Source organism: Cryptomeria japonica, chromosome 3, assembly GCF_030272615.1.
Source record: "Cryptomeria japonica chromosome 3, Sugi_1.0, whole genome shotgun sequence".
Taxonomy (NCBI): domain Eukaryota; kingdom Viridiplantae; phylum Streptophyta; class Pinopsida; order Cupressales; family Cupressaceae; genus Cryptomeria; species Cryptomeria japonica.
In genome coordinates, this window is record NC_081407.1 from 579,408,773 (window position 1) to 579,434,166 (window position 25,394).

A 25,394-nucleotide genomic window follows, 5' to 3' on the forward strand; every position below is an offset into this window, starting at 1 on the left:
TACCTTCATCCATCATGACTAACAATGGAGGACAATTCAAGAATAAAGATCTAGATGAGCTCTGTGAGAAATTCAAAATTAAACAACACTGGTCATCTATATATTACCCTCAAGGTAATGGACAAGCTGAGGCATCTAACCAAAACCTGTTGACTATCTTACATAAAAAAATAAACAAATTTGGAAAGGATTGGCATCTCCAGCTCAATCCTACGTTATGGGCTTACAGAACAAGTATCGGAACACCTACTAGGGCTACACCTTTTTCTTTGGTGTATGGGTCTAAAGTAGTATTACCTATTGAAGTGGAAATACCATCTCTAAGAGTTTCTTTGAAAGGTCTTGTTACTGATGAAGACTACAGAATAGCTAGATTGCAAGAGCTTGAATTGCTGGATGAACGTCAGCAAGTTGCATTTGATCATCTTAGAGTGTATCAGAAAAGAATGTCTAGAGGATATAACAAGAAGGTTCGACAAAGAGAATTTTAGGTTGGTGACCTTGTTCTGAGAGAAAGTCCTAAAATTCAACAGTTTCGAGACAACAAAGGGAAGTTTGAACCCAACTGGCTAGGTCCCTACATCGTTACTGCAGTATTTGGCTCTAGTGCATATCATCTCTCAACATCGAAAAAAGAACAGCTCCGTGAACCGATTAACACCATCCATTTGAAGAAATTATTCACTTAGCATTCTCTGCTCCACCAATCTATATAGCTGAAATATGTCCTGAAAAATACCAAAAAAATCATAAAAAACCTCTTTAAAAAAATAGGAAAAAAAGAAAAAAAAAGAGAAGAAAAGGAAAAAAAACGAAAAAAAGTGCCTTGGTGAAAACCTGGTAAACAGGCACCTTGGTAAAAAATAAAAATGAATCTCTACCAAGTAGGTGAAAACCTGGGAAACAAGTGCCTCTTGTACTCAACGCTCCATCTATCAATAAAATGTTGGCATTTCATGCTTTCATGCATATTTATTATCATTTGTAAATATATTTCAGTCACTTTTGTGACATCCTGGTTCTTTTAGAACCCCCATGGCTTGAACTGATTAATGTCCTATTCTTAGGGTAATTGAATAAGCAATTTACGTGTCCTAAAAAACATCAACCAGGTCATCCACTCTGAGTCAGTCATCTGTCTCCTAACTACTGAAGAGTTTTATCACTGAGTACATAAGCAAAACAACATAATGGAAAACAATCACTAAAATGTTTGAGCTATGCATGAAATTTTTTCTTTGTATGATGTCTTTTATATTTGTTTTCGATTATTATCCCTCTGAGTAACTCAAGGAAGTCTATCTTGACTAAGAGGAGCAAGGATTGGGGGCATAATATTTTCTTTGTTTTCTGCTTGTAGGAATGATTTTGATGATCTGGAAACATCTAATAAGATGGGTGTCTATGATAAGAGCCTTCACATCAAGGTGAAATCACCATACATACCTTGACTCCGCTTATTTGTATGCTACAGGGAGGTTCCCATCATTTCTTTGTCTATTTTGAGAGAATTTCTTTATCATGCAATCTGGGTCCCTGCGAAATCTATCCAAGGATATGAACAAAAAAAGGGTAGTGGCAGACAAGATAATTAATATTGCACATGAAAAGAAAGGAACTCTAATCTACCTACTAAGTTTGTTATGCTTAGTGATGAAACTTAAGCATTTTAAATCCAGTGACTAGGTTTAGGTTGCATTTCATTTTGCATCTCATTTTGCATTTCATTCTGTATTTTGTGAATTTAGAGTGATTTTGGTAACAATGATCTGTTTTCTTCTGAATGAGAGTTGGAAGATCATCATTTCTTAGCTAAGTGGTAGCTTTTTCATCATTTCTCCGATTGAGTACTTGTGTATTGAGATGTTAGCTACATACATAAGCATCTTATATAGATTCATACATTTCATTATCACTCATTTGCATTCATCTTATTGCATAGAAAAAAGACAATATAAAAATTTGCATTACTCATTACTCATTTTCATCATTTATTTGCATATGAAAAGAAACAAAAACAAACATTCATATTCATTTGCATTTACACACATCCATATTGAAAAAAAAATGCATACATATAGAATAAAGCATATAGAAGACATCTCATAATCGACCAACACAAGTACTATGAAGTCCAATCAGATATTGTATATATATAATCATCAGTATCTTGGGGTACAAATAATGTCAACTGACATGTACAAACTCCCACCGGAGCAAGAATCATAAGGACTACAAAAAAATGGGTGTCTACAAAAAAATCTAAGCTACAAATAGAATATCTAGCTCTCAGCCTCTCCCTCATTGCTTGGTGGAGGAGGTGGAGCCTGCTGGCTCAGATCTTGATGAGGTGCCCGAGCTCCCTCAGATCGAGCCATATACTAAGAATAAGGTACAACCTGCTGCACTACTGGAACTGCTACACTGTAAGCCACAACATAATAGGCCGCCCGACTCATCTGATGAAGTACCTCATGCCACAAAGCATTTGTCTCTGCCCTCCTCTCTGCTCTCATCTTTGAGACCTACCAATCTCTCTCTGCTCTAAGCTCTGCTAGCTACTGGTCTCATTCTACCAGCTATGTCTGTTCCACTGTCAGCTATGACTATAAACTCGCTAGGCATGCTCTCATCGATCGCGTTGTGTCATCCCCCTCATCTCTCACAGGATCTCTGCCTCCATCTCCACCTCCGGCTCCACCCTGCTCCTCCCGTCTCTGCCTGACCTGTCTCAGAGCTACTCTCTCCTCCTCACCTCCACCCTTAGGTACCCTAGCTCCACTCAGTCTAATGCCAACAGCCCCTAGGGATCCACCCTCTCCTCTCTACTGCTACCTACCACCAGCTGACACCCTGCTGCTGCTAGCACTAGAATCGCCACCTGCCCACCTCGGAGCCTCGACTCTCTATCCTTGTCTCTGTCCCTATCCCTATCCCTACATGGGGGAATCATCCTCAACATCCTCTGTGCGAGGTACCTGCTCCACTAGATCTGTAAATCTGGAGAATGGATGCTGCTGAAACCAATCCCTATAATGGGGAAATACCCCCACATCTGAAACATCATCCATATAGTCCCATCCGAGTCATTATAACCCAGTCAGCTCCTACAAAACTATCACATATGATAGCTTAGGTCCCCATCCCTACCTCTCCTCATCTGTATAACATGCATATGCCGTAAACTCCTGCGAGATCCTCAGAGGTCTACCATATTGCCTCATCACTCAAGTAACAACAAACCACTCGACAAATATCTCTAATCTGCCTATGAGAGGCCGTGTAATGAAGAGGTCTCTACGTAAAACTCTTCAATCATCCCAAGGCTCCAGACCCCTATACGATCTCCATATCAAGACTATCAAGTTGTCTAGCAGCCATCTCCAATAGTTTGTCTTGCCCAGATGGGGCTGAGTAACATAACCTGAATATCTATAAATAATGGGCTGACCAGGATCCCTTCCCTCATCAACAATCGGCCTACAAACTAGGAGATGCTCCCAAGCGCATGCATATAAAATCAAAACTCCTGCAGCCATACTCTTCCCCTCCCAGTAGACGATCTCATGCATCTTGCGATACATGTGTGCCAAAATACACAAAACCCATCCTAATCTCTGGGGGTGCTCAATAAGTCTATCCAAAATCCTTTCCCATCCACATAAAAACCCTGTTGTCCCCTGTCCGGCATTATAAAGCAACAGATAAAACCTGCCAAGATGCAAGCCAGTGGAAAGTCCTCACTGTACCTAGTCATCATCACGTCCCAACTGATAGAACATGTCAGAATATCAGGATCCTTGAAAACCCTTTTAACAGCTAGTAACCCAGGAAGATGCGTTGCATCATAATCAACCTTTCCTCTAGGGAAAGGGATATGGAGAATCCTATAAACATCCACAGGAGTGATCGTCATCTCCCCACATGGAAAATGGAATGTGTTATGCTCTGAATGAAACCTCTCAACTAAAGCCGCGAGCATACCATGATTCACATGGATATCAGGCAACTATAAAATGTGAGTCAATCCATACAAATCAATATGTGCCTGGTCAACATCAGATAACTCACAAACTAATGTCATGGTCAGTGGATATACACATCGAAATAACACATCAAAAAAATCAAACAATAGACCATCAAGAAAATTTTCAAATAGCCTATAAGAGAAGCAAAACATCACGCAAATCCAACTACATCAACTGCAAAATCAAAATTTCAAGTTTGCACCTTTAAAAATGCTCACTGTTTTTCAAACGACATAACACAGTAGAGGCAACAACTCATAAGAGTCAGGAATAGGCCTAGTATGACAAAATACTCTGATACAACATAAGATTAGCTCTAGGACGACAAAATGGGCTATTTTGAATGTTATCATACGACATAAGGGTAGTTTCAGTATGACAAAACTAATGCACTTAAATGATAAAACAAACTTAACTAGTTTGTCGTATGAGACAGGATCCTGTCTCGCACGGCAAAACAAGAAAGCCCGATTTCAACATGCCAAAAATTAAAAAATTCAACAAAAAATTCAAAATTGAAATGATTAACAAGCTTAAGATTGATCACTTACCGTTGGCTCGTAGTTTCACGGTCGATTATGTCATCTTTGGCGCTCAAATCGATGCTCATGAGTGGGAACCACCATTTTTCTTCACAGAAGGCTTTTTGAATTTCAAACTTGGAGGGTTAAATGAATTAAAAATGACACTTTTACCCCATATATAGCCAAAACCCTAATTTTTCAACTTGCTCCGATGGACATGAAAATTATACCCTTAGCTATTTTGCCCATTTTGATTCCATTTTTGGGATCGAAATCAAAATACGAGATCATTTTCCTAGTCAATTTCACAATTTGGACCACTCAGCTCTTTTTCATCTTCAATTTGTGCTCATCAATCAATGCTGAATCTCAATTCAATTCTACATATCAACTTTAGGCTCAATTTCTCATCAATCAATGCTAAATCTATAAAAAATTCCTCTGAATCATTTGTGCTCAAATAAACATTCTCATCGATAAACAATTGCCTAATCATCATGTACCCTCTCTATCTTTCGATTTCGCTCCCGAGGGGGCATACTCATGACCTTATGACCTCACATCTTCAAAGTAGAGAAAATTGTCAAATCTTCATCAAAGTCAAGCAAATAAATCTTTTTCAACTAAAGAAAATCAATTTCTTATTGCTCAGGGGCATCTCAGCTTCATTGCTTCACATCAAGTTGAGATCTCTCAATCATCCGAATGAAATCAATCACTAGGGGCATATCAGTTTCATCGCTTCAAATCAAGCTGATATTTTTCTTCATCTAAATCAATCTCTTAACGTCAACCAGTTTCATTGCTTTTCATCAAGCTAATTATTTGTTTAAACTCAATCAAAAGTTTAAAGAGTATCTTCAATCACACGCTCAATCTAAGCAGGTGTTCAGTTTCATGGCATCAAATCAAGCTGGATAGTTTATCTTCGCTCATCGTATCTTGATCCATGAAGTTCAAGATTGATTTTATCTTCTCTCGTTGTGTCTAGTTCAATCAAGTTCTAGATCAGTAAGATCCGCTTCTTGATCAATCAAGTTCAAGTTCGGTATCTTTTCTATCTATCGTTCCTAGTTCAATCAAGTTCGGGATCGGTTTTTCTTTAATCAACTTTGTTCAGCTTCATCACTTCAAATCAAGATAAACACCTTGTTCTTCATCTAGTTCGTGATCAATGAAGTTCAGAACTGGCGTCTCCTAGACATCAACTATTCTTTGAACCAACATGTTGCTCGCACATTAATTCAAAGAGGGGCAAATGTAATACCCTTACATTGGTCATCTAAACCATAGGCCCCTAATCTCGACAACATCACCAAGGTCCTAACCAAATGCAATTAAATCAATCTTGAGCACATTAATTAATTCTTCAATCATCAAATGTCACATGGCAGATCAATTACTCAATATTAATTAAATATTTATTTAATTAATTAAATCATTCCAAAATATCATATTGATCAATTATCCTGTTTGATTTATTAAATACCATAGCATATTTAATTAATTAATAAATTTGTCATTTAATCATGCAAAAAAAGAATTAATTTATTACAAAAGGGGAATTAATCACAAAGCAAGAGTTAAATTAAAATTAAAATAAAAGAATTAAATTGAGAGAGAAATCAAACTTGAGATATTATTTCTTTCTTCTAAATTGAGAACTTGAAATCAGAAAAACAAGCAATTGAATTATTAATCATTCTCTAAAATTGGAACTCCAAGCTTTTGAGAAAAAGAAGATTAGTTGCATTGAAAAGACTCTTTTCTTGAATAAATCAAAGAATTATCTATTTTTATCACAACTAAATGGAATTAAGTAATTCTTATTTCTAATGCAACTTGAACTTCTTATCTAAATGCATTTCAATTAAACTATAATTGGAATCTATCTCAAGGTTAATTGAACCTGATTTCTCAATTATTTCAACTAATTATAAATTGTGGTTTTTTTTTATCTCTCTTGTGAATTTCTATAAATTTAGCCTTTAGCTCTCATTCAAATCACCCCAGAGATACTTGAGAAACACCTTGGATATTATTATGTTGATTTTGTTCTAGTGTCATTGAAGATATTGTGCTTGCTTTTTTGAGATTATTGCATCTTAGTTTAGCTTTTTGCATATTTAGTTTATTCATTATTGCTTGAATTATTCATCCATCTTGCATCCATATAGCTTAATATCATTCTCATATAGATTAAATCCTTCATCTTGGTGTACTCTAGTCATTGGTATTGCTATAAAATTCTAAGAGAAATCTTATACTCGCATCTTTTAGAAGGCAATTAGTTGCTTTTTTATGGTTTATTATTTATTGATTATTGATTTACTAAACATACATGTAATGACTTAATTGAAGTGTTGCACCTGCAGCTATCAGACCTCTTTTCACTTTTTACACACACACTATGAAACCACTAGAGCTAATCATACAAATTTGTGTGGACCTACAAGGACAAGAGGATTGAATGGTAAAAAGTATCTAATGTTACTCATTGATGATTTTTGTAGAATGACTTGGATTACATTTCTAAAGGATAAATCTGAGGCTTTTGATAGATTTAAAGGTTTAAAATCGATGGTTGAGAATCAATTAGATGCTAAGATCAAGCGTTTAAGATCAGACGAAGGAGGAGAATTCACTTCATGGGAATTTGCTAACTTTTGTGAAATTCATGGGATTAGAAGGCACTTTTTGTTAAGATTCCCACAGATACTCAGAGGGGGGGTGAATTAGTATCTAACCGGTGTATTGAATTTCTGAACTTAAAATATTTATAACATATTATAACAGTGTACTGGTATGCAAGAAATATTGTAATAAACAGAATTAAAAGCAACCACATAAAAAACACACCATAACATAATGATTTAATGAGGAAACTTGGGGTGGGAAAAAACTTGGTGGGATTTGTGACCAACAATATTCACTTACTGGCCAATAAGAGAATATTACTGCTACAAAAGGGGCCTGCACATGCAGGAAGGCCAACTGCCTAGAGCTCACTACTCAATGGGAAGTCTCACTGACTTACAATGATGGATTATACAAATCCAGTATCTTGTACTGCTTCACAATAGCATCTATAATGCTAGATCCAGTACCGGTTGCTGCTCTGCTTCTTACATAAACCCTTAACCTATAATTCTCATAATAGGTCTGCCTTATTTCACCTAAAATATTCTTCTATCTTCCTTACAAATATTCTACAATGATCTCTTATATATAAGAGTCATTTTACAATGATGCCAAGTCGGCTTACAAATATTTTACAATAATAAACAAAATATAATATAACAAAAATCCTGTCGGCCTCTGTGCTAGTATGCTTCCTTTCTCTGCTAGTGCCAGTGGTCTGAATGCCGGTGTAGAGTCCGATCTTGCTAGTGTCGGTGTAATTCCTTGCCAGTGCCATAGGATTGTAAGGTTGCCATCAATAACAAAACCTTCAATCACCTACAATGTCTCATTGGAGTGTGCATATGCCAACAATCTCCCCCTTTGGCATTGATGGCAACACTCATGAGAAAATTCAAAAGTGTATCCAAAAATTGTAATCCAAAAATGTTTCCAAAAATATGTTTCCCAAAATATAAGAACTCCCCCTGAGAAGATAAGTCTTTTGTCGGTTATTTTCTCATACTACTACTCCCCCTTTGGTATCAATGACAAAGGTTGTCAAGATGTTAGTAGAGTTGTAGTCTCAACTTTGTAACTGGGTGGTTACAATTTGAAAAAGACCTCCCAAAATCAAGTTTATTTTTTCCATAAACTTCTTGCTATCCTTTATTTCTGTCCCTGTTCTTTGAACTGTACCAGTGAGGTGCTGCATATGCTCTGCCGATGTTCTCTATCCCTGTACTAGTGCCTCAGATATTTCCTCCTGTAATGATGCTAGATAGTCCAATCTTGGACTCAATCTTAGTCTCAAATTATTTGCCTTATTTACTATTATCTCCTTTTCTCTTTCTAACTTAAGTAATTCTTCCTCAAAACTTGTTATCCTTTGCTAAAAAATTGATAATGTATCAGGTGAGTTAACAAAATTGTCTGCAAGTTTATTGATTTCTTCTTGTACCTTGCTCATTTTCTTATCTATGTCTACTATCAAGAAGTTTGTCTTGCAAGTATCTTTGTACAGAGTTTTAAATTCCTTCAATAAGTTACACAGTTCCGATAGAAGTGTGTCAAATTCTCTAGTACACTTCTTTATCTGATCTTCAAAGAATTTTTTCTTTTCAATTTCTAACTTATCCTTCAATTCTTCTTCCTTTATTTGCTCAATAGTCACTGTGGTCTCAGTGATGCATTTACACAAAATGTCAATTTCTCTTAAAGAATCCTTATTGTCTATGTTACAGTTAGGAGTTATCACCTTCAAAATTGGGATTGTGTCATCTAGCTTTATAAGCCTGTGAACTACAATCTATTATATTTTTTATGGAGTCCAAAAGTACTTCAAGATTAGGATTAGTATCCTTTATGTCCATACTCTCATCTACCAATTGATCTTTAGTAGTTGTTACTGGTGATGTAATTTGAGGCGGTGGGAGTAAGTTATCTCACTAATACATTTAACCTAAAACTCCGACGGAGGTTTCCGACGGAGACGGTATATTGTGTTCAAACTTGATTTTTTTTTTAAAAACACCCGATTTCATCAGAATTACGACGATAATGCAACATTTGGTTTTGACGGAGAAGGAATTGGCAATGACATTAGTGTTTTTTAAGAAAAAGTGCCCACGTTCGTCGAAATTCCAATGACTGCGTGCATTACTTTAAAAAAAAAAAGAAAAGACCAAGTCATTTCATAAATCCCACCTCTCATTCGACATCCTGCCTCTGTAGCAAACCTGTGGAGATCATTCGTGTGACAAACATGGTCACAGCGGGGAACGGGGGAATGAAGTACCATGGGCACAAAGTGCTAAGGGCTGGCACATAACTAGCGAGGATGACTGCAAGGGAGCACAAAATGGGCTATGTAAACGGCGACGCCCGGGCCTCCATCAATAGCAATAAGAGCGACAGACAGAGGAAGATGACTGATCATTGGTGTGATAAATATGGCCGCAGCAGGGAATAGGGGAATGAAGTGTGCTTGCATGGCAGAAACTTGCATCTGGTAAGCAAAAATTCATTCTATCTTATCTTCCATACAATGAATGCCTATTTCCATTGGTAAGAGAAGATTTCATTTACTGTGTGTTTGAATGTTTGTGTAGAAAATGGTGAAGTCATTTGTAATAATTTTATCTGTCATGCAAATGGTGTATGTAGTGGTACTCATTCTCTCGCATCACTGAATAGAAGAATGTAAAAGGGTTGCCCTTTCTTGCAACCATTGTATTTTACATTCTTTAAAACATTTTGAAGTTCATGGGCACAAAGTGCCAAGGGCTGGCACATAACCAGCGAGGACGACTAGAAGGGAGCCCAAAATGGGTTGTGTAAACGGCGATGCCTAGGCCTCTGCGAACCTGTGCTCGAAGCATGAAAATGATGATGATTAAAGGATCACTTACAAAAAAATGAGTTTGTATTTTTTGTGAGAGTAATTCTTGTGAGTAAAGGGTTAGCAACAAAAGGGGCCAGTTTAAGGAAAGTAAGGATCACGAGACTTGTTTTATTGCTTAGTAAATTTTTGAATATATTTGTTCTAATTGATGAAATGAATTATTTCAATTTGAGCCATATCAATGAGATGAATCAAAGAACAAGTAGCAATAATTGTTGGTGTAATAGGGATATTACCTAGCTACTTCCACTATTAGGTCATTTTTATGCCTTATCATTTAAGTTTACTTAAGGTATACATAGGATACTTATCACTTTATGTCTCATATCATAAGATTAAGATACTTTCATAATCTTATGATATCCTACATGTCTCATCTTGACCTATATAATCAAGGGGTTATATTTATAATCTCATTCATTCATATTGTAAAATTGCATTCATTGATAGGGATATAGTTTATTCGTGTCATATTGATCTTCTCATTTTGTTGTGCTTTCCATTAGACCTCTAGATCTTGGGTGGCTATCTCCATAGTCAAATCTTAAAATATTTACCTTTCTAGATTCTATAAAAGAAATGGTTTTATCAAGAATATCATATGGAATAGCTTCTAAATATTTGCATTTGATAACAATATTGTTAGAGCATTTTGCTTTATAGGAAAATAATCTAAACTAGACTTTTTTTTTCAAGCTAAGACAAAACAAAGTAAGGTAGTAAAATAATCACTTTCTCTAAATTGAGAATTTTTGGCAAAATTTTCCAAAAAAATCTCTAAATTAGTCACATAAACATACTTTCTCACTATCTTCTCCTCCATATAACCCCTTGGATCAAATAAGGGTATAATTCTGAATTCTCTCAAGTTATACATAGTAATATCTTTGTCACATTGTTTTAAGTTTCATATCTTATGGAAGTGGTTACTCTTGTCATATGATTGCTATTGTGTATCTATGGGTCCTTGAGCCCTGGTTTAATCCCATTTTTTTTATCTATATCAAAGATATTCTTCGCATCCTCAATCAATGGAAATCAAGCTCTCCCTACCCAGATTAACCTATCTCTAAATTTGGAAAATGGGTGCAGAAGTTTGAGTATGAGTACTCTTCAGTTATTTTTTATGCTTGTAAGGAGAAAAATAAGGATGAAACTTTCCCTATTTCCCAGGAGATTCAAAATATTGATTCTAATCAAGGGAGTTCCCGTTTGGATTGTTCAAGGATATATAATGCTTTGGGTTCTAATGATGGATGTGCCAATGATATTATTTCCCTTCATTGTCTCAAGAAAATAGGATTTGGAGAGAAGGGTCCTTCCTTTGTGCTCAATCAAAGAGCTTTGGATCAATTTTTTAAACCACCCTGATTTTAGGATGGTTCATTTTTGTTTTAGTTATTCTGCCTCTTGTTGTTTTGTTGTTTTGGAGCTGTTTTGTTTTGTTGTTTTGTTGGGATTAATGCTTCATCTTTCTCTTTGCACAAGGGATCAGGGCCCTTTCAAAATCCATTCTTATCTAATTAAAAACACTCAATGATGATGGATCATTATAGGCCCCCCTCTATGCTTGGATTTAAAAATAGAATGAACTCTAACTACTTGTTTAATTCTAATAGAATATGACATTAGGGTACCTAGGTAGCATAAGAGGTTGTTCACTAAATTCTTCCACCTTAATGATAGTTAATGTTAAGGATTGAATGAAACAAACTCTTGTTCATGGATCACCTTCTTAGCCTCCTATGGAAGTCATTCTTTGTGTGGTCTACCACATGACCATAATCAGGGTCTTAATAAATGTATTAGATACTCTCTATTATCAATAAGAGAGTTATCATAATATAATCATGGCGAGTGGTTACAAATAAAATTAGTGGGTCCATAGTTCCCACTTGGTTTGTACTTAGAAACATTATCATTTCTTAGTTGTATGGGAACTACAAATTCATGCATCTAGGCAACAATACACACAAGCTATTATATGATTCCACTAATGAGAAAAGCCTAGTCAATCTTATAGTTTGTGGAATTAGTCATATCCCTCATATAGAATATCTATATATGGAGTATTCTTGCCTATAGATTACCTATTATTTTGCTTAATAATGTGATTATTTCACATACATCATAAAAGTGCCCTTCTAATATGTTTGTGCATCAATCTTGAAACCATATTTTTATTAACCAACCAATGATAAGAATTATCTTAAACACGCCTCTATATTTGAATCCCACTAGCTTTGATAATCAACCATAATAACCTTTTCAATGCATCGATGACAACAATGCCTAATAAATCATCAATTGTCTTAGGTGAATCTAGCCAAAGCCAACCCATCAAATCCACTAATCTACCTTGCATCCCAATCATAAAATTTTATGGTTGTTGCACAAGGTTGGGAGATTGAAGAGATATAAGGAACATTTCAACTTCCAAAATACCAAAGGAACAAAAATAATTAGCTAACACATCTTCTTTTGGGAATTTTTGTATTTAGTTCTTCCTTTGCAAATCAACATACCCTATTTTGGTTTCCCAAATATTTACTAAATAACTTTGAAGATAAATTGGGAAGAGAATCCATCATATAGATATTTCTTTTCAATAGCCTTAGAGGACATTGTTTTGTCTATCATTTATTATAATAGCTAATACCCAATTTTTTTATAAGATAACAAGCAAAACCTCCTCTTCACAAACTATGTTTTCCTTAATAATCCAAGAATGAAAAAAGGAACCCACATAAAAATTACTTACTCCCTACCATGAAGGCAAAAGAACATCCAATTTAAAGATTGATGTACCAAAAGGAAATAAATATCACCTCAATATCTATCTTGAACTTATACATTGAATCTATATACATGATAATCCCCTTAATAACTCTCTCACAACTTTCAATGCTAGAAGAATGAGTGTTTTCACAAGACTTTCATACTATGATATTTATAACAAAATTCACTTGCATAGTTTTAGAGTCAAGCTAACCCATTCTCATGAGTGGTTTACATGAACCCCTCATAAGAATGGATCACTTAGTACTCATTTCATCAAAGTGATGCTCATAGCGGTGAAGCATTAGGGATTCCTAGGAGGTCACCCATACTAATACTACTCTAAATCAAGCATGTTTAACCATGTAGATTGTCCCAAGATCAAACCCATTCAACTTGCCACCCCATTTGCAAAACCTTCATCAAGTGGTGTGCCTTATAAACCATTCATTATAGAGCAACTTTAGCTTATCCATTGACAAATGGGAGGTGTTGATGTGTATTTTATGCACATGTGAATGTAGAATAAAATACCCAAAAGTATTTTATCCTCTCTTGAACAAAGTTACTGAAATGTTGGAGATTTGCTTAAGGATCACTTGAGACAACTCGAAGGTTCTAGTATGTCAGGTCACGACGTGTGGATAAACATAGTTGGTTGAAGTGATTGCTGGTATCACAAGGGGACTTACATTGAACTGTTGAATGCTTGAATAGCTGGAACTTGATCATCTGATATTTCAATCTTGTGATGCTTTTTGTCCTAAACTAACTTGAATTGAAAAAAGGGCAAAAGGTGAAGTGTTAATAAAATATATTCTAAGGCCTAGACTGTAAGGAGATGGATCCTAGTTTATCCCTTTAACCCTGATTAATTTATTTAGAGTGTTTAGTTCCATTTTAATCCTTTCTTTTACAATTAAAATGGAACTAAACACTCCATATTTTTGTAGGAGATATTGGAATGAGACTAATAGGAAGAGTAGTAAACATGAGTCACAATGAGCTCTTTAGAATAAATCTAAGCATTATAAGGAAGAGTAGCTTGGAAAAATAGAAGCATAATTTATTTTCCAATATGCAAGATTATTACTTGGGAAAGAATCTTGAAAGAGGATTGAAAAGATTCCTTGAGCTAACATTGTCTCACTTATCCAAAATTATGAGGAAGGATTCATTAATGAAATGGTCATTAACAAGATGGAGAGAATAATAATTAGGAAGAGATAGATTTCACATGCTACTAGGTGACTAGATTGGAGAGAAACTAGAGGCAAATAATTTAGCTTGGCCATGACACAAAGTCTTAGAATAGATGCCAACCTTGGTGAATGGAATGAAAATCCCAAATAATTAATGAGTGGTGAGACAAGTAGAGGCATGCATCTATAAATTTTGTTTTGAATATATATAAAATAAAGAAAAAATGGGACTAAAACCAAGGGAAATTCACATGGAAAGGATATGATGAAAATCAAAATAAATAGTTTGAAGATAATATTAGCTACCTAAAGGATATTCCACTTGATTATTTGGTATATCATAACTATTTTGCCAAATTTTGAAACCATTAGAGAAACCTTTTACTTCTATAGATGAGGCATTTGTTCATGTTGAAGTTGTGATAGCTTATTTGCCTCTTTATAAACAACAAATTATCCATACGAATTATCATATATACTTGTAACCTCCATCCCAAACCACCTATTTCACTTTTCTTCCTTTGTGTACCTCTTTTATTCTTCCATTACCTCTTCACTTACCTAAATTCAATCCAAAACATAGTGTATATAGCATCAAAAAAATTCCATATTTGATTAATATTATCCACAACATATCGAAAAGACAAATACCACACTTACTATGTCATCAACCAAAAATAATTTACTTACATATTCAAAGAGTTCAATAATGGAGAAACATCCATGCAGTGCTCTACACATGTCCTTGAAGGTTCAAGAAATACTTATCCTCTATTGGTCCAAACTTTAAATCACTTTCCATGCATGAAAATAATTGCAACCATACACAATTTCCCACCCAATGGATTCTCTCAAACTAGTTTACTATCTTAACATAGGGTCAAGGAAAAGTGGGCCAAAATAGGAATCCAAGTGTCTTAAAAGCCTTCAAGACCATAGTGGTGAGGATTGAATTTCTTAATTTAGTGGTATCTTTCTATAGATTAATTAGTTGGGGATTGTATTAGGACCTTTTCCTAATTAAAAAAAAATATACAGATTACATCCCTAAATACTGCATTCATAATAGAATAAATTTCTGCAATATTGAGACTATATTCATAATAGATTTATAGTGATGAATAAAGAAATATTTAAGATTATGAAAAAATTGATGTTTTCTTTCTCCCAACCGTCATTGGATATTGGGTGATCTTTGAGGCATTATGTCAAATAGTTCATCTGCCTTATCTAAGCTTGCATATTTTGCATGCATGTGTACCTGGGCAGTTGCACTACAACATCTATACTCACTAATCACATTTGGTTGGAAGTTTCTAAATCCATTTCAAACACATCTTGTGCATATCCTGCAATGTATGCTAACGGTGATTGTCTTTAATGGCTTCATTGTGTGCATAATTGATTGGCTCTTCACTCCTAAGACCTTCAAAAGTCTTTACTGGCTTCATTGAATCCTTTTGTCTTCCAAATTCACTTGCACCAATTTGAATTCTCCTTCAATTCTTGATTGCCTATTCACTTGGAATTGAATTGATTTTATAACTAAGAGATCACTTGATTTTATATGTCTTGAAAGTATTTTATCTCGATGGCTTTAAATTAAAGTACTTTCTCTTCTATCTGGTATTGGTGGAGCAGATCCTTTTATGATATGTAAGTTGAGAATATTTTATGAAAGGTCCCTAAATGAATACACTTTAAACTGATTTTAATATACCTTGAAGTGTGCAATATGGAAGGTTTGTATTCTTAATCTCCTGCCCATTTCTTAATTTAAAAGATGATATCTTTATTAACTTGATTTCTCCTTCAATTCTTGATGAATGCTTGATTGCACGTTCACTTGGAATTGAATTGATTTTATAATTAAGAGATCACTTGAATTGTAGGTAAACCCCTTCAAATGACAGGGTAGGCTTCCTTTTATACCTAATATATGTCTTGAAAGCATTTTATTATGATGGCTTTAAATTAAAGTACTTTCTCTTCTATCTGGTATTGGTGGAGCAAAGGTTGCATTGCATTGTCCTAGGATACATATTTCTGCAGATACAACACAAGTTAAATGTATCCCAGGTCAATGCAAAGCAACCTCTGCTCTAGAGATCACCAAAAAATAGAGAAAGAACTTTAATTTAATGCCATATGGATAAAACTCTTTAAACAAGATAGATAAAATTTGAGTTTGATTGTCATCATTTACTTTGCCAAATTCTTCACACGTAACTCCTGAATCAATTTCCTACTCACAAGAATTTTATTATGTCTCAAATATAGGGAAATAGAAAGCTTCAAATAGTAAACTTGAACATGCAACTAAATCCATTGACTAACCAGAAGAACAAAATTAAGAAATGGTTTGATCATCTAAGAGATGTTGTAGACTTGCAACTCACCAGCTAAGTTTTTGCAGGTAAGAATTTTTCTTGTTTTGGTTATGGTTGTGGTGTTTATAGGGAGACATTTACAAATTTATATCTATTTTCACTATTTAATGGTTTATAGGTTTGTAACGGTAATTTAATGTTCTTTCATATTTTTGTATATATTCTTTATAATAGCCTATTATATTGATTTGTTCTATTATACATAATGGTGTGGGTCAGACGGCTTTCCCATCGGTGCATGAAAGCATAAATGAGTTTTACTTTTAAAAATTACATGAAACATTTTTAATTTATTTGATTCAGTGTTATTTGTAAAAAATGATTATCAATGATGTTTCCTTTATCCAAGAATTGTCTAAGACCTTTCTGTTAGATAATATGTAACATCGAATGACTAAATCTGTTCATTACAAATGCTTATTTTATTTAATTATTATCTCAGCGTGAATTAAAATTTATATCTGTATGGAAGCAGAACATACAAGTTCAAGAGTCATGTGCAAGCAAATTTCCTAAAAGAAAGCAAGCAGGCATTATCTTGAATGACATGGAAACAAGCTCATCAGCTGCCTAGAAGAGAGCAATTGGAGAATGGTAGAGGAAAGTGTTTAAGGGTGATAAATAGATAGATAGTATGCAATACAGACAAATAATGTCTGGAGTGTCTGATGTGACGTCTCTAATTTATGTCCAGAGGGTCTAACTCGTTTTGGAGTTCCTGCGAAACCTATTGGGCCACGCTTGGAGGAAATCAATGTGTTCATGCAAGGAGCACCTTTTTTCTATTATGAGAATGATACTTTTGCACCTAGGGATATTTGGAAGTCAATATCCAAAAATTTCTATAGTGTGGAACAAGAGTTGGCAGACTCGAAGTATAATTGTCAGCTTTCACAAGACCAAGAGGTTATGTACACAATTTCCCAATAGAAGAGCGATTCCAAGAATTACCTCTCCCCCCCATGACTATTCAGGAAGCACTTCCTCAAATAGAGGACTATTGGCCTCCATGGGATCAAAGAAAAAAATTAAAGGATAGACTCTAGATGATGTGGTGGTGTCCTCCGTGAAGAACTCTACACTATAATTGAAAATTCACGAGGGAAACTGCAAGATAGTGAAGAGAAATACAATCTTGAAAAGTGGGAAGAATGGATCTTAGTTTGGGTGGGGCCAAGTCAGGTGGCTCCTCTAGAGGTTGATGAGATAGAAATCATATTAGAATTTGAAAAAGATCACACTCGTGGAACTTCGTGTGCGAGTGATCGATTGTGGTGTTTGGGTAATGCATTCCAAATAGATATAGTTGCATTCCATCAATTATAGTGTAGAGTTGTATTTCTCTTCACCATCTTTTAGTTTCCCTTGTGAATTTTCAATTATAGTGTAGAGTTCTTCACAGAGGACACCACCACATCGTCTAGAGTCTATGCTTTAATTTTTTTCTTTGATCCCATGGAGGCCAATAGTCCTCTGTTTGAGGAAGTGCTTCCTGAATAGTCATTGGGGGGAGAGGTAATTCTTGCGGTCGCTCTTCTATTGGGAGATTGTGTACATAACCTCTTGGTCTTCTGAAAGCTGACAATTATACTTTGAGTCCGCCAACTCTTGTTCCACACTATAGAAATTTTTGGATATTGACTTCCAAATATCCCTAGGTGCAAAAGTATCATTCTCATAATAGAAAAAAGGTGCTCCTTGCACGAAAACATTGATTTCCTCCAAGTGTGGCCCAATAGGTTTCTCAGGAACTCCAAAACCAGTTAGACCCTCTGGACATAAATTAGAGACGTCACATCAGACACTCCAGACATTGCTTGTTTGTATTGCATACTATCTATCTATTTATCACCCTTAAACACTTTCCTTTGCCATTCTCCAATTGCTCTCTTCTAGGCAGCAGATGAGCTTGTTTCTATGTCATTCAAGATAATGTCTGCTTGCTTTCTTTTAGGAAATTTGCATGCAAGAGACTCTTCAACTTGTATGTTCTGCTTCCGTATAGATATAAATTTTAATTCACGCTGAGATAATACTTAAATTAAATAAACAATTGTAAAGAAAAAATTTAGTCATTTGATGTTACATATTATCTGATGGAAAGGTCCTAGACAGTTCTTGGAGAAAGGAAACATCATTGATAATCATTTTTTGCAAATAACACTGAATCAAATAAACTAGAAATCTTTCATGTAATTTTTAAAAGTAGAACTCGTTCAATGCTTTCATGCACCGATGGCAAAGCCATTCGACCCACATCATCTCTCGTCATTGGAATTCTGACACCCACTAATGAAACGCTCGACAAGGATGTTGTGCATTTGACGGCACTCCTCTATCGGAATTTTATACTTTGGTGTCAGAATTCTGATGATAGCCCGAGATGGTGACGGTATTCATTTGCAGAATGAGCATGCATGGTGGCCGTCATAAAGGTTGTGGTAATGTCGAAATTGCGACGACCACCAGGATAGTCGAAACTTCCAACACAGAGTTTTCGATGGACATTTTTGTCGATAGTGCGACGAAATGTGGTCAGAAATCTGATGATTGGCCGTCGAAATCTTGACCCAAATGTACTAGTGTCTTTTACTTTGATGCTCAGAGGTCCACCAACCTTTCCTTTTCCTTTGTCCTTCTCCTTCTGGTATACCTTTAATGGTTTGGGGTTCCTGTACTCTTCCTGTTTTTCTTTCTCCACAAGGAATATGTCCCATGCATTTTTTGTTTCCTCTGTTAGTTCATTCACTCTTCCAACCATTAATGCAATATGTCGGTGTGTAGTTGACAATACTGATCGATTGGCTTCTGCAATTAAGTTATCTATCTCCTTAGGTGAGTTTATTGGATAAACAAGAAGTAACTTTTCAATTTTCATTTTCTTATCAAGCTCTACAACAACTTGTCTTCTTGCTTCCAGTCTTTTGAACAATTCATCTGGTAGATCATCTATTACTTCCATTAAGAATTTCTTATAGATGTCCATGTGTAAAATGACAATGTTTTCAACTTGTTCTTTTTCATCTACTAACAATGTATCATAGACCTTGCCTATGTTCTTGAGTTTCCCTTCCTCTGTGATTTCATATAGAAATTTGTCAAGAGGGGCCATGTTTTGTTTAGTCTTCTTCCTCTTTGGTGTCAACTTTTTCTTTGGTGTTGTTTTTCTAACCGGAGATCTCACGGCCTATTGTTTTTGTCTAGTCCTTCTAAGCAAAGGTGTGGATGCCAGTGAAGGATCCCTTTTCCTTACAACTCTTTTGAAAGTTGCAGGCATGTCACTCTCCAAAGAAGCAGCTACCAGTGATAGGTGAGTTTCAGGTTGTAGGGTTCCCAACTCATCCTCAGTGATACCGATTTGTTTTAGTACATCTTCTTTAATAGCCTTAGCCTGTCTAGAACCTCTTCTCACAACTACTTCAACCTTTTTCACTCTCTTCTTAGATTGAATTTGTTTTTCCATGGTCTCAACACTACCAAATACTTCTTCCTTTGGTTCATTTGGTGCTTCCAGAAGTGCGTTAGCATAAGTTTCAATTATATGATCATCGGTCTCATAACCGATCTCTGTTACCTAGATTGTTCTTGGGATGACTGCTTCCATCTAGATCTCATCCTTTTTGATTAAAAAACATATATCATCCTTGTATTTGTTGACAATTTTCTATGATAGTCCAATTCTTTTGTTCATCCTCACCTTTAGTGATTGAAAATAGTCATGAATATTCTTTTCTTTGTTTTCACCCATATTATTGAATAGGTTTGTTAACTGTTTTTCTACCAGTATATCAAATCCAAGGCTCTTGTTGCCTATACCAGGAACCTGTTTGGTTATGTGTAGCATCAAGCATACAATTAGATTTCCAAATCTAAAAGTTCCTTTCTTATCCTTCTTGATTTTGCCTAAGTTATCAATCAACTCATCTTTTAACCATTCACATACATCAATTTTTACATTGTCTTTAACCATGTCATAAGCACTCTTAGTGCATAAACTGGAAATTGAGTTAAGTCTATTTGCATGAGTTGCTTTGTATCCTAAAATCATGCTAGAAAATCTCACATTTATATCAGTCACATCATTAACCCTCAAAGACCTTCTATCTGATGTTGCACCAGTTAAGTTCATTACTAGGTCATTGGAGACCTTCTTAGTTTTTTCTGGTCTATTACCGGTGGTAGGTAACCCTGTTATTGCTTTCACAACTTTCTTTGTAATTTTCTATACTGAATCAAGACAAAAGAATGAACCATGTACCCTGCTTAAAACTATCCTAATCACCTCCTTGGGAAATTCAGGAATGCAAAGGATTTCAGTGAATCCTAGGGTTTCAACAATTTTATGTTCAAGTTTTACATTGCCAGAATTGTCACATATAATAGTCTTATACATGCTTTTAATTTCTTCATCTCCTAATTCCTCTATGTTGCAATGAATATATATTCGGGGATCTTCTGCGAAAACAACTCCCTTTGGAATTTGGGAAAAAGCACCTACATTATCATCTTTCTTAGCTACCTCAGGAACTAACTGAAATACGGGCCTAGGGCATTTTATAACCTCGACTACTTTAGGGTTTGCTATGAATTCAAGTATAGAAGAGGATGTCATGATGATAAATACCTTTTTTCTGCCTTTGGATGGATTGATTGCTTGAAGTTCTTCGCCTCTTTGCTTGAAATCCCTTAGCTCTACAAATTTCGCGCTCTTCAAATGTTTGAAATCTCAGTGAAATGAAATGGAGCCAAAACTACAAATTTATAATGTTTATTTGCCATCTACCACATTTAATGCATGTCGGTTAAGTAGTCACTTAACATTGTCTGCTGGTATAGAAGTAATTTCCAACTTCTCACCATTAACTGAGGGAATTATAGCATATGTCTCATTGATTGCCAAACCCTCAAGAAATTTTTCTTCAATTTGATGAAGAGCTTCCTGCCAGTGGAGTATTACTCTATCCTGCCAATGAAGCATTAGTCTGTCCTATCGATGAAGTGTTGATTGGTTCTACCGGTGGAGGAGTATTCCCAACAATATTTAGGTCAGACTTTCTAATCCATTGTTTTGAGAATTCTTCCTTAGCCTCTTCAAATTTTTCTTTTCCTTTCAAACTAGGACCTTTATTGTTTGTCGGTGATCCTTTACTTCTACTGAATTTTGCAATATGCCCAATCTTGTTACATGCATAACAAGTCACATTATTCTTCTGAATAGCTTTCCCATAACCTATGCAGGTTTGTGTTCTACATTGATTAGATAGGTGTCCAAATCTTCCACAAACATAACATCTCACATTCATTTTGCAATTTTTAGAGTTGTGACCAACTTTGCTGCATTTTGAACATTGACCGGTGGGTGTGTTGATATTCTGATAATTTCTAGATCTACATTTATTTTCTCTATGACCATACTTATTACAGTTAAATCATTTTCCATTGCATTTATGAGCATTAGGTTGCCTTACCGGTTTGCCATGATCCTGAGTGTTTGCAGTACCGGAGCTTTCACCAACTTCAAAGCCAATTCTAGAAGTGACACGTTTAGGTTTTTGATTCTTCAGCAAGTTACCAAGTTCCTCTGAGCTTTTCTTGAATTTCTCTTTATGTTGATTTGCAGTATCTAGTTCTTTTTCTAAGACTTCTTTCTGCCTCATCAGTTCATTGGAGTCATTCTGAGTGTGCATCAGATCTATCTTCAACAAATCATTTTCATAGCTAAGTCTTGTGTTCTCATTTGCTGCATCACTTAGTCTTCTGGTCAAATCTTCTTCATTCTTCTTCCTATCCTTAATTTCTTTACAAAATCTTATAGTCATATCCTTCATCTCATTCTTTGCTGTCATGTTCTCTTGTTTTAGCTTGTTTATCATATCATTAAGTGATTCCTTTTCATCATTCTCATTTTGCATCTTTTCACAAAGTTCTCTTCTCTTATTTCTTGAAATAGTAAGATTTTCTTGAAGTGCCTGAATGATATCCTGAGCTGCCTTTAGAGCATCTTCTAGTTTGATATTTTTTAGTTTCTCTACATCATAGTCTGAGAGAGCTGCTTCTAGTTGCTTCATCAGATTTTCCATCTCAATCGGTGTCAAGATCTTCCTCAAGCTGTTAGCCTTTTGAAAATAAAGGACCAAGCTCTGATACCAATTGTTAGGATTCCCACAGATACTGAGAGGGGGGGGTAAATCAGTATCTAACCGGTGTATTGAATTTCTTAACTTAAAACATGTAGAACATATTATAACAGTGTACCAGTATGCAAGAAATAATGTAATAAACAGAATTAAAAGCAAGCACATGAAAAACACACCATAACACAATGATTTAATGAGGAAACCCAGTGTGGGAAAAACCTCACTGGGATTTATGACCCACGATATTCACTTACTGGCCAATAAGAGAATATTACTGCTACAAAAGGGGCCTACACATGTAGGAAGGCCAACTTCCTAGAGCTCACTACTCAATGGGAAGTCTCACTAACTTACAATGATGGATTATACAAATCCAATATCTTGTACTGCTTCACAATAGAATCTATAATGCTAGATCTAGTACTGGTTGCTTGTCTACTTCTTACATAAACCCTTAACCTATAATTCGCATAATAGGTCTACCTTATTTTGCTTAAAATATTTTTCTATCTTCCTTACAAATGTTCTACAATGATCTCTCATATATAAGAGTCATTTTACAATGATGCCAAGTCAGCTTACAAAGATTTTACAATAATAAACAAAATATAATATAACAAAAATCCTGTCAGCCTCTGTGTCGGTATGCTTCCTTTCTCTGCCGGTGCTGGTGGTCTGAATGTCGGTGTTGAATTTGATCTTGCTAGTATTGGTGTAATGCCTTGCCAGTGCCATAGGATTGTAAGGTTGCCATCAATGACAAAACCTTCAATCACCTACAATGTCTCATTGGAGTGTGCATATGCCAACACTTTTCAGCACTGAGGACTCCTTAATAAAATGGTGTTGTGGAGAGGAAGAATAGGACTATTATTGAGATAGCTAGTATATTGTGAAAAGTTAGTAATCTACCTAATGTGTATTGGAAACAAGTAGTACATGTTGTTGTGTATCTTCTTAGCAAGGTGTAGATCAGAGTAAATCATAATAATACACCTTATGAACTATGGAATGGAAGGTTGCCTACTACAAAATAATTCAAAATATGTGGAAGAAAATGCTATAGTAAAAGAGATGAAGATAATATTGGAGAATTTGACTCTAGAGTAGATGAAGGAATCTTTTTGGGTTATGTTTTGAACAAGAATAGTAGAAAGTACAAATGTGAATGTATGTGAGGAATGGAATTAGATTGAACCTAATACTAATACTAATGTTGAAATTGTTCCAGGGATTTTAAAGAAGGAAAGTGATTTGGAAGAGAGAAAAAAGAAGGAATCAAATGATGAAGAAGAAGAAGAAGAGGAAGACTCAACAAAAGTTCTCACCAAGTATGTTGAGAAGCATCATTCAGAAAATCAAATAATTAGAGACGATAAAAAGAGTTCAAACAAGAAGGAAGATTGTAGAAGCTCAAGAACAAGGCAATTACTATTCTTTATCAATGACTGAGTTGAAGACTTATGAGGAAGAAAGTGAAAATGAAAGTTGGGTAAAAGAAATGAAAGAACTAAATTAAATTCAAAAGAAAAAGACTTAGGGGCTGGTACCTAGACCAGTGGACAAGAATATAATAGTAACTAAGTGGGTATTCAAATATAAGATAAATGAGAAAGGACAAGTGACAAGAAATAAATCAAAACTAGTATGTATAGGATATTCTCAGGTGGAAGTTGTAGATTTTGAAGAAGTTTTTTCTCTGGTAGCAAGGATAGAAGTTGTTCGTATGTTTCTTGCATTTAATGCTTACAAGAACTTTAGAGTTTATTAGATGGATGTCAAATCAGAATTTTCGAATGGAGATATACAAGAAAAGGTTTACATTGGGAAACCAAATGGTTTCAGACTAACAAAAGATACGGGTATGGTGTGTAGACTAAAGAAAGCATTCTATGGACTCAAACAGGCACCTAGGGCCTAGTATGTGAGATTGGATAGGTATTTATTTCAATAGAATTTTAGGAAAGGTACAATAGATGGGTCAATGCAAGAAGTTGAGTCCACTTTTTGGCCAAAAAGTGGAAGTGTTTTCCCTGATTTTAAGATTTTGTCTCATTTGAGCTTAAATTTTGAAACACTTGGAGATTGAATCTTGGAAAAAGTCAAGAATATAAAAGATAGCCCTCTAAGTTTACTTTCCAAATATATAATTTATTTTAGGACCCACATAATAAAAAATAACTTTTTGAATGGATTTCTATAAACTATGTTTTAAAAATGCATGTTTCAGGACCATACCATGCATGTGTACGACCCACACTTTTTGACACAATTAAAATTATTATCTCAAACCGGTTTGGGAAATAGTTTTTAACACACTGAATATTGATGAGTATTTTTTTCTGTATTTTTTTTTATATATATTTTTTTAATTAATTTTTTAATTACCATAATTATCTTTTTAAAAATTTGATGTGTACGACCCACATAATTTGACGTAAACTTAACATTTTTTTTTCATTTTTTTAAAAATAGAAAATAATTTTGTGCAGATTGATGACATATAGTTTTTTTTCAAAATTCATTAAAATAAAAAAGTTATTAAATTAACAAAATTAGTTAATATTTCAAGTTTCTCGACCCAATTTAGTATAAATTAAATGAAAAATAGTTAAAATAATCAATTTTTAAATAAATTTACATATTTAGAATCTAGATAGTATAATCTGAAATGGGTTTTAATTTTGTATAAAAATTCTCTAATTACAAGCACGTAAACTATTTCAAAAGTTCATATTTGTGCTTTCATTCATGGAGATTTGAATTTGCAAGTCCATGTCTAAGGTGTGACCATCACAAGCCTATCTTGAG